Source organism: Cricetulus griseus (genome assembly GCF_003668045.3).
Source record: "Cricetulus griseus strain 17A/GY chromosome 1 unlocalized genomic scaffold, alternate assembly CriGri-PICRH-1.0 chr1_0, whole genome shotgun sequence".
Taxonomy (NCBI): Eukaryota; Metazoa; Chordata; class Mammalia; order Rodentia; family Cricetidae; genus Cricetulus; species Cricetulus griseus.
In genome coordinates this window covers 255,591,230-255,600,149 of record NW_023276806.1, presented here as the reverse complement: position 1 = coordinate 255,600,149, position 8,920 = coordinate 255,591,230, and the positions used below count along the sequence as shown (strand labels likewise).

General features: G+C 45.4%; 1 pseudogene; it reads right to left on the bottom strand.

Moving 5' to 3' along the window:
• Positions 1 to 960: 960 nt before the first annotated feature.
• Positions 961 to 8,914, bottom strand: LOC100773054 (annotated as a pseudogene).
• Positions 8,915 to 8,920: the final 6 nt, after the last annotated feature.

The following is an 8,920-nucleotide window of genomic DNA, read 5'->3' as shown; positions in this document are numbered from 1 at the left end:
GCGCGCTTAGCCACACAGAAGCTAAGTCGCCCCAGGTACCTGCGTCTCCAATAAAGCCTCTTGTTTTTTTGCATCCAGTTCGTGGCCTCGCTGATTCCTGGGTGTGTGGGTCTCCCTCTACGAAAGTGCCTCTTCGGGGTCTTTCAACATAATAATTGGTATTGGTTGATCATTGCCCTCACCCTTATTTACTTTTCTCTCTTTTAAGCACATTTTCTATTTTCATTACTACTCTTAAAATCTTAAGATGAGCTGGGTGGTGATGGCCCACGCCTTTGATCCCAGCACTAGGGGGGCAGAGGCAGGCGGATCTCTGAGTTTGAGACCACCCTGATCTACAAGAGCTAGTTCCAGGACAGGCTCCAAAGCCACAGAGAAACCCTATCTCAAAAAAAAAGATGAAGGTTGAAGGTTGTGGTAGCATTTATTGTAAAAACCAAAGCTATAATCTCTTCTTGAAGCCATTAAAACTAAAGTGGTGAGTGAATTTTTACTACTTTTAAAATCAATGGTCAGTTCAATTTTCTTATCAAAGGATAAGAGGGGCTAAAGGCACATAAGGATAAGAGGCACATAAATTATATATATATATATATATATATATATATATATATATATGATTTATTCTACCTTGTCCATTATTACATTTTGTATAACCTGACAGATACAAGAATGGAAAATTTAGAGGCTATTTTGTTTGTAAAGAAAGCAAAAAGCAAACCTAAGCTATAAGTCAGCAAAAACAAAAGTACTGAATGTTTCGAGTAATAACGGTTTACTTACAAATCAGTGGTGGACTCAACAATTGAGACAACTCAATGTAGCTGGCCCAGGAACAGAATAAAAGGGACATACAATTATCTCAATGATTATAGAGAAAAATCTATTGAACTCAATATTTAGTATAAAAACTCCTATCTAATTCATAGACAATTTCTTACATTTGGCCACAGACATCAGTTTAAAAAAAAGTCATTAAAAACTATGCTTAGCCAGGTGTTGTGAGATAGACCTATAATCAGTGTTTGGGAGCTGAGGCAGAAGCACTAAGTGTCTGTGGCCAGCCTGGGTTATTTATGGATACCATATGTTGAACACCACTAAAACAAAGCCACCACAGAAGCAGGACAATTAGGTCAGGGTCATTCTCAATTACACAGAGTTCCAGTGCAGCCTGGGCTAGAGCCTGTTTCAAAACAAAATCCCAACAAATCAACAGACAACATTTGCTGGGCCTTGGTGGCACATGCCTTTAATTCCATCACTCAGGAGGCAGAAACGGGCGGCTCTCTGTGAGTTGGAGGCCAGTCTGCTCTACAGAATGAATTACAACATAGCCAGGGCTATACAGAGAAACCCTGTCTGGAAAAAACAAAACAAAACAAAAAAGGATCATACTTAACAGAGAAACAGGGAAAATTTTCCCATAAGATCTATCAAGAGTCCTCACTAGCACAAGTGGGAGGTTATCCTGCGAGAACATAGAAAATGGAGGCTCAGAGAGGAAACTCGTATTTGAAGGAATCTACTCATTGCTGTGGCAGGGTGCTAGACCTCTCAAGGGCTTGGGCGACGAAGTCATTGAGACTACACAGCTGTAGGGACTGGAATATGGACAAAGGGCAGTAGGAAAGTAATACTTAGAGAAGGTGGTGATGGGAAAGCCATGGTTTGTGACATTATAAAAGGAGACAGTGCCAGCCTCATAGTCTAAGAAAACCCCGATGTGGCAGGTGGCACTGTCATGGAGAGGAGCGAGGAGGTGAAAGAGTCCTCATAGGCTCTGTACTCATGCTTATGCTGCAACCCAATCACCCAGTATCTGCTCTGGGGCTGATATCTGGAGTAGGCATTCTGCTTGTCCGGATACTGGCTGAAAGAGAACATGGGTTCCACCGGGTTACTGCATACACCCAGGATCCACGCCGTCTTCTTGGTCACATCCACCTTCCAGTAGTAGTTTCCTGAGAAGTGCTGAGAGCCCAGGACACTACAGTCATAATGTTCCTCCAGACAGGAAGGCTTGCACAGCTTGGCACCCACAAACCTCACCTATCTCCGGTTTTTAGACAGTACAAGATTTAAATTAGCCATCTGTGGATTCAGACTCACGTCCACCTAGTTCCTTTGGACGTTTGTCAACTCTCGAAAGACTCGCAGCATCTTTTTCAGATGTGGGACTCAAAACAAACTTTTCAGCTTGGTGGGGAGAACTTGAGGCTTCCTCAAAGTCCAAAACTCACTCCTTTTTGTGACATCACTCGCATCCTGCAGCAGCTCCACTGTGGAACCCTGGCAATGGTGCTCCAGATCTGAGATGAGATCTTTCAGTGACTGGCTCTGATGGATCAGGTCCCCCTCTGCCTTCTCTATGATGCTCAGCCCCTTCTTTTCTCCTTCCAGTTTCCTCAGTTCCCTCTGCTCCTCCTGGTCCAGGCTGCTCCGTAGCTGCTTAAACTCAATCCGGATCCGGTGTCTCTCAGGCTCCACCTGATTCTTCCAGGATTCCCTCTTTTCTTGGATAAGGGCTTTTAGCTGCTCGGCTTCCTGCTGCTCCTTCCTCAGCTTCTTCAGAGACTCCTGGAACATCTCCTGGTAGTCCTTGGTCACCTCCTCCATGAGGAATGTGAGATGACCATGGTGTTCCTCAAGAAGCATTATTTCTAGGGATGCCTTGTCTACAATTTCTCAGATAATCATATTCTACCACAACTAAAACATTTAGTATTCCGATGTCTTTTCATACCTTTGGGAGATTGTGGGGGACTGAATATCTCTGTTATGGAATATTCTGGGTCCAAGGTTCTGGCTGCCTGTGGCGCCAGGAAGCTCCAGCCCACTATTGTATTGTTAATGTCAGCAGGGCTACTTTTGTTTATCATGGCCTCAGGGTAATATGCCTCCTTATTTGCATATCTATGCACCTAAGCATCTGAATAGGCCTGCACCTGGGCAGGGAGATCAGAGGTATGAGTAACTTGTGAGGACAAAAGGTTAGGAGCTAAGGGTCCAGGGGCCAGAGCAGGAGAGAGCATCAAGGGAAAAAAGACAGAAATGGTTGCCTCGTGGTATTAGCAGGATAGTTAAGAGACACCAGAAAAGATGGCTAATAAAGAAATGACTCTAGTTTCACAACATGGAACTGAGAGCTCTCTGAAGATGACAAGATGCCTGTGTTTGATCTTTATCGCTGTTGGGTTGCTGGGAGCTTCCAGGTCCACACACCCCTACTCAGGCCAGACCTCAAGGCTGTCGTGGGTTAAAGCTGAGACAAGCCACGCCATGACAGGAGATCACTTCCCTTACCCAACTTCAGTGTTATAGTCAAAGCACTCAACATTGGGTGTGTGCAGGATCCATTCTTCCATTGGTGCTGATTTGATCTTTAAGACTCATGCACCTTTTTGCATTTAAATTGACATTTTCAAAAGCTAGAGATTGAATGAGTACTTGTCTAGCTTTTAGACCTGATACCCTACCCCTATTTTTGTACAGCTTTCATCAACCTTTGCAAAAAGTCACTGAAAGGTTCTTTGGGGCCTTGTATAACCTTAGTAGATGACTTGTTTTCCCAAGTTCTTGAATCTGGCTACTGTGTGAATTTGTGTACAGAGAGGAATGTATAGAAGCAATGTTGTGGTAGGCACTGCCTGAAGGTTGTGGGTGGCTAACTGTTTTGAACCCAAGAACCTCAGTAGTTTGAGGCCTGTGGAGTTGGGCAGCACCTGGAAGCTGTTGTAGAGAGGCTGCAACAGGAAAATCCCAGACTTACTCAGAGGTTGCTCTGGTGGCAGCAAAGCCAGGGGCAAGTAGCTAAATTGTGACTTTTGTGCCTGAGTTGGATGCTAGATGTGTTTATCTAATTACCAATAAAAGCAATTCATGCAGATCCTGTGGGGCCTGGGGTCCAACATCTCCCAACAGTGTTTGAGGGCTAAGGGTCCAGAATCACAGGAGATGGACATGTATGAAGGGCAAGGTGCCAAAGGATAGATAGAACTGTCCCATGTTTCCCTAACTACATCCTGATGGGGAAAGTCCTTCTGTGTATTTGTATCTCTTATGGTTAATGAATAAACACTGACTGGCTGATTGGCTAGGAAGTAATGTAGCGGGGCAGAATCGAAATACAAGCAGGGACAAACAGGAAATCACTCTCTTCTCTGCCAACATGCTGGGCAGTCCGTGGAGGACACCAGAAAAGTAATAGGTCCCTGGACCACTCTCCAGTAAGTCAACATGGAAATACTTATACTACTAGAATTGGGTTAATTTAGACAGAGCTAGCCAAATAAACTATAGCCAATGGCCAACAGAATCCTAATGTTTTGTGTGGTCATTTGGGGTTGATGCGGCTATGGGACCAGGCTGGCGGGAAGAGCACACATTACAGCATCCTGTGTCCACAGAAAGGCTAACAGGCTCAATTACTGCCCTCCTGTTTCTGTCTCCAGACCTGAACTTTAAGGCTGGTGTGTGGGACTTAGTAACAGTCTCCTGTTTCCATAGTGTCTTGAAGTGGAGGGACTTTCACCACCCTGTTTCTCTATTTTGGTTCAAATTGTAGGATTAATTTCAATTCTGTGGGGCTATTACAAAAACATTTGTGCATGGGAAGTCTTCCCAGTTGAAGTGGATAAAACAGAATTTCTTGGGTTTTATTTACTTGGGAAACGAGGCTCATGTGGCCTTAATTGAACATAGTACAGCTGGGGCGGGGGTAAAAGCTAGGCACGTCATTGCTAAGAAAGCTCATCTGACTAGATTGTGTTAGAAAGAGGCCAGGGAAGATGAAGTAGCCAAGTGTCTCCCGTGCCACAACTAGGTCTAATGGAAACTCCCCTTGTGGTGATGGCACCACAACTAAGTATCAGGCAAAAGCCTGGAGATTTACTTAAAGATGTCAGATGTCCGGTTGTTTGTGCTAGGACAATGTGTATGCCTCTCTTTGCAGGGAGGGAGAAGCCTTATATAGAGACTTACAGCACAGTGAAAAACCCCAGGTGTAAGAGGTCATAGTTTTGGTGCCAGTGGGGTAAGGCCAGGGCTGTAAGCCATGCCTAGAAAACCAGATGAACCTGTGAGTATTGGTTGAAAAGCAACCCCATGGGCTTGTGGCCAAACATCTCCCAACATCTCTCCTAACAGCCAAGACCCCTAGTTTCCCCAAATGGGCTTCTTCCTGGTTGGTTTGCCTACTGCCTGGGGAGAGTGGCTCCTGACTCTGAATATGGGGGTTAGATCCCCTGCTTGAAAAGGAATCTCAGACACTTTGGCAGGGCTCCAGCCAAGGTCTTCACTGAACCCCCAGGAGTCACAAATTGGCAGTGCAGACACATGGTCATGATGGGGCCACATTCCAGATGTAACCACTGGTCATAGGTCTTCATCTCCAAAGCTAACGATTGGAGGGGGCAGCCTAAGAATCTTAGGTTTCATTACAGATCTCACACTGGGAGCCTTGCTCACTCCGAGGAAGGAAGTTGTGTTCAGTTGGAGATATTTTTAATGACTTAGACCATGCTGCCCACATTTCCAGGCTCCAAAGTTCTTACATGCCACTAGCTATTTCCTGTCCCAGGGACTGTGACTAGCAGGTAAAAACATACTCCTATTATTACAGAGCACACGTTACAGGACTGCTACTTGGGAATAATAGTGCTTAGGAACCAGGATCTCGGTATGGTAACTGACCTCCGTGTTTGGTTTCCTGTAGGGGTCATTAAGCTTGCCTGTAGAAGGCTCCAAGAGAAGAGGAGGTGCATAGACTTCCTGGGAGACTGGTTGAGACATAGGCTCCAGATGGGAAGTGTGAAGAACCCTGCTATTCTTTCAATCTACTGAGGCAGAGGCTGTCAGTGCTGTTAGTCAGGCTGCCCTGCTGTCTTCTTTCTACCTACATCTTCCAAAGTCAAATGAGCATTTTTTAATGCATAGCAATCTTCCCTTTTCTGTCTGATTCTTAGGCTGAGACCTCCAAATTAAGGTGAATGTGCTGACAGAGTGCCGACTCATTCCACAGTGAGACAGATGAATAATGACAAAGGCGGGGTTAGATAAGTGGTCAAAGATGTCCACTTCAAATTCAGTGTCCATTCATAGAATTCCTTAAGACACCTCATGAGATGCTAGGAAATGTCTTTACCAGGGCGTGTAACATTTTACATATTCAAGATCCCACCAGCCTTGACTCCTCCACACTCAGGGACCTGACTTTGGTCAGAGAGGAGAGTTTGGATAGTCTCCAAGTACATCATTAAAGCTAAAGGCATTAAGAGTGGTCATGAGGTCAGCAGATAGAGCTCATTCATTGGTTTGGAGCATCTGGTCTAGAAAATCCCTGGTGTCGGGTTCATTCCCCTGTTATGGCTCAAAACTGTTAATACTGTTCCAGGGGATATGATGTCCTAGCCTTGGTGGATACTACACACATAGTACACAGATAAGCATGCAGGGAAACACAAATAATACAAAGGGTTTTCAAAATGGCTGCATTGAATACTGCTACAATCTATTGGAGGAAATGGCTTAAATTAAGACTTGGCCATTCAAACTGTTAGAGAGCTCTCTCTGACATGAAATAGAGCAATTCAGGATTTAATCACCTGATGGCACTCATTCAGTGTTGAGAGATTAGAATTCCAAAACTGCAGAGACAGGGAGGGTGTAGTGTTTGCTCCATTGTTCACATGACTGACTAGCCTGTTAAAATGAATCGCCAAATGTTGCCATTCAAGTCAGAATGGTCACTCATGTTCTACAGTGTTCAGACACTAGACCTGGACTGACCATTCTTCACACACTAAACAGTTCTCAGTGCATATTAGCGTGCATGTGTGTGCTTGTGAGGAAGTCTCCAAAAATTAGTCATTAGGTCAGCCTTCATGATCTATTTAAATGTATGGTACAATTGGGAGGTGGTTAACAGTAGGAAGGGCTTGTCCAGAGGAGCAGGGTCCTGAAGGTATGCCCTTGCAGTATCCTGCCCAGGGCTCTTCCTCTGTTCATTTCTGTTCTCTCTGACCATCATTAGGTAAACTGCTCCACTCTGAACACTGAACTTTGTTGGGAGTGAGTTTTCACAGCCTAGGATTTGGAATATGAACAGATAGTCCTTGTGAGTCCCTCCTCTCTGGGGCTCTAATTCTCTCAATTGCCAAAATGCCCTAGCACCTTCCAAAGGTGTTGCCCCTCCTAGGGTCAGTGCATTTGGATTCGGGTCCTTCAAGCATCCTGATGACCGTGCGTGAGGAACCAAATTGATGGCTGCTGTGTAATCCATGCTCCCAGCTGCTCTTAGAGGGAACAGCCTAGGCCTTGGTCAGAGGGGCAAGAACCTACCAATTCTTGCTTTGCTTCCTGCTCAGCTTCTGTGATTGAGGGCTCTTTGAGGGGTGCTGATGGTCACTTTAATTTATTGCTTTGAATACAACTCTAAGAGGGCACAGTGAGGCCTGTACCCCACAAGCGGTGGTAACCCTGGTGGTTGCTGTTTCCCTCCCCCTCCGCTAGTGCTTTGTGGTCCAGGAGCTGCTACAGCCTGGGATGGGGCCATGCCTTCCTCTCCTGAGGCCCTGTACCTCGTCTTCCAGCAGAGGGTTTGAGTAAGGATGGATGCTGTGGAGGACAGAGCCTATCTGGAGAGGTCCAAGCCCTATTGATACAGGTCTTTCCTTAGGCTACAAGGTTTGGGCTGGTGGCCCATTTTTATCATGCTGCCTTAATAAAGATTCCGGGATAAAACTTGCTTTGGCTCTTGCAGTCCCTGGGGCTGTGTGTAGAGGTAGGGAGACATAAGTCAGCTATCTCGGGTAGGGAGCATTTCTTCTTAAAGGCAATGTGGCCCACTTTACCTGTGTACTTCTACAAGTTATGGTTTAACGAGTGATCACCATGCCCCAGAGGGCTCATGGGAAAACAGGTCTGGACAGTTTTATGTAAAACAAGAATTTTGCTGTACTCTGGCATGGTGGCCTATTCCTGTAATCTTTGGTGGCAATCACAGGGCAGAGGAAGTTGTTCTAGTCTAGCCTGTGCTACATTGCAAAATGTTGCTTCAAAACCCACACGGGGACTGGACTCTAGTGGCCCAGTAGCTGAGAGTATGGGCTACTCCTGAGAGCTAAGATTTGACCACAACCATTAGTAACTCTAGTCTCAGGATCTGATGCCATGCAGGCACAATGCTCATATACATTAAAAAACAAGCGATGGATGGGGTAGGAATGTGTCTGGAAATACTTTCTCTGGTTCCCATTTGCAGTACAGCAGAGAGGTAAACTGGTAGAGACATGACAATACGGTGAGTCATTTGGCTTGGCTGAGCTAGGTATACTTTCTCTGTCATTTACCTCCTGTTTCCAAGATGAACTAAAAGTGTAAGCAAATGCAAATGCCTCAAAAGATTGAAACTGTTTGCAGACACATGAACTGGATTGTGACAGGCGTACTTTTTCAAAAGCAAAAGTGATGTAGCAGAGTGACTTGGGAGTTGTCAGCTGTGATGCAAATGGCTTGGACATGGATGTGCCCCCTACCCCGAGATAGGGTTAGTTAGTCCTGTATAGTCTGTATAGTTAGTTCTGGTTGGTCTCAAACTTAGTTGCAGCCAGGCATGGATCTCTAAAATTTCATACACATTTTAAGCCATTAGAAAAAGATTGTTCTTTGTTCATCAGCTATACAAATAGGCACTTGACCCTGGTTTGCTGGTCTCCTCCCAGAGAGAGGGCCTGCTCCTACAGCAGTCTCCACTGAGAGCAATGAGGCGACTACGACCTTTCCAGCAGAACACCAGCAGAAGCTGGTGTTCCCCCAAAATAGCCCATGAACATGTCTTTGGTAGGGAGTGTGTGTATTGCCTGCATGCGTGCAATACACACACTCTCTTTGTGGAGAGGAAGGGGAGTCTAGATAGACC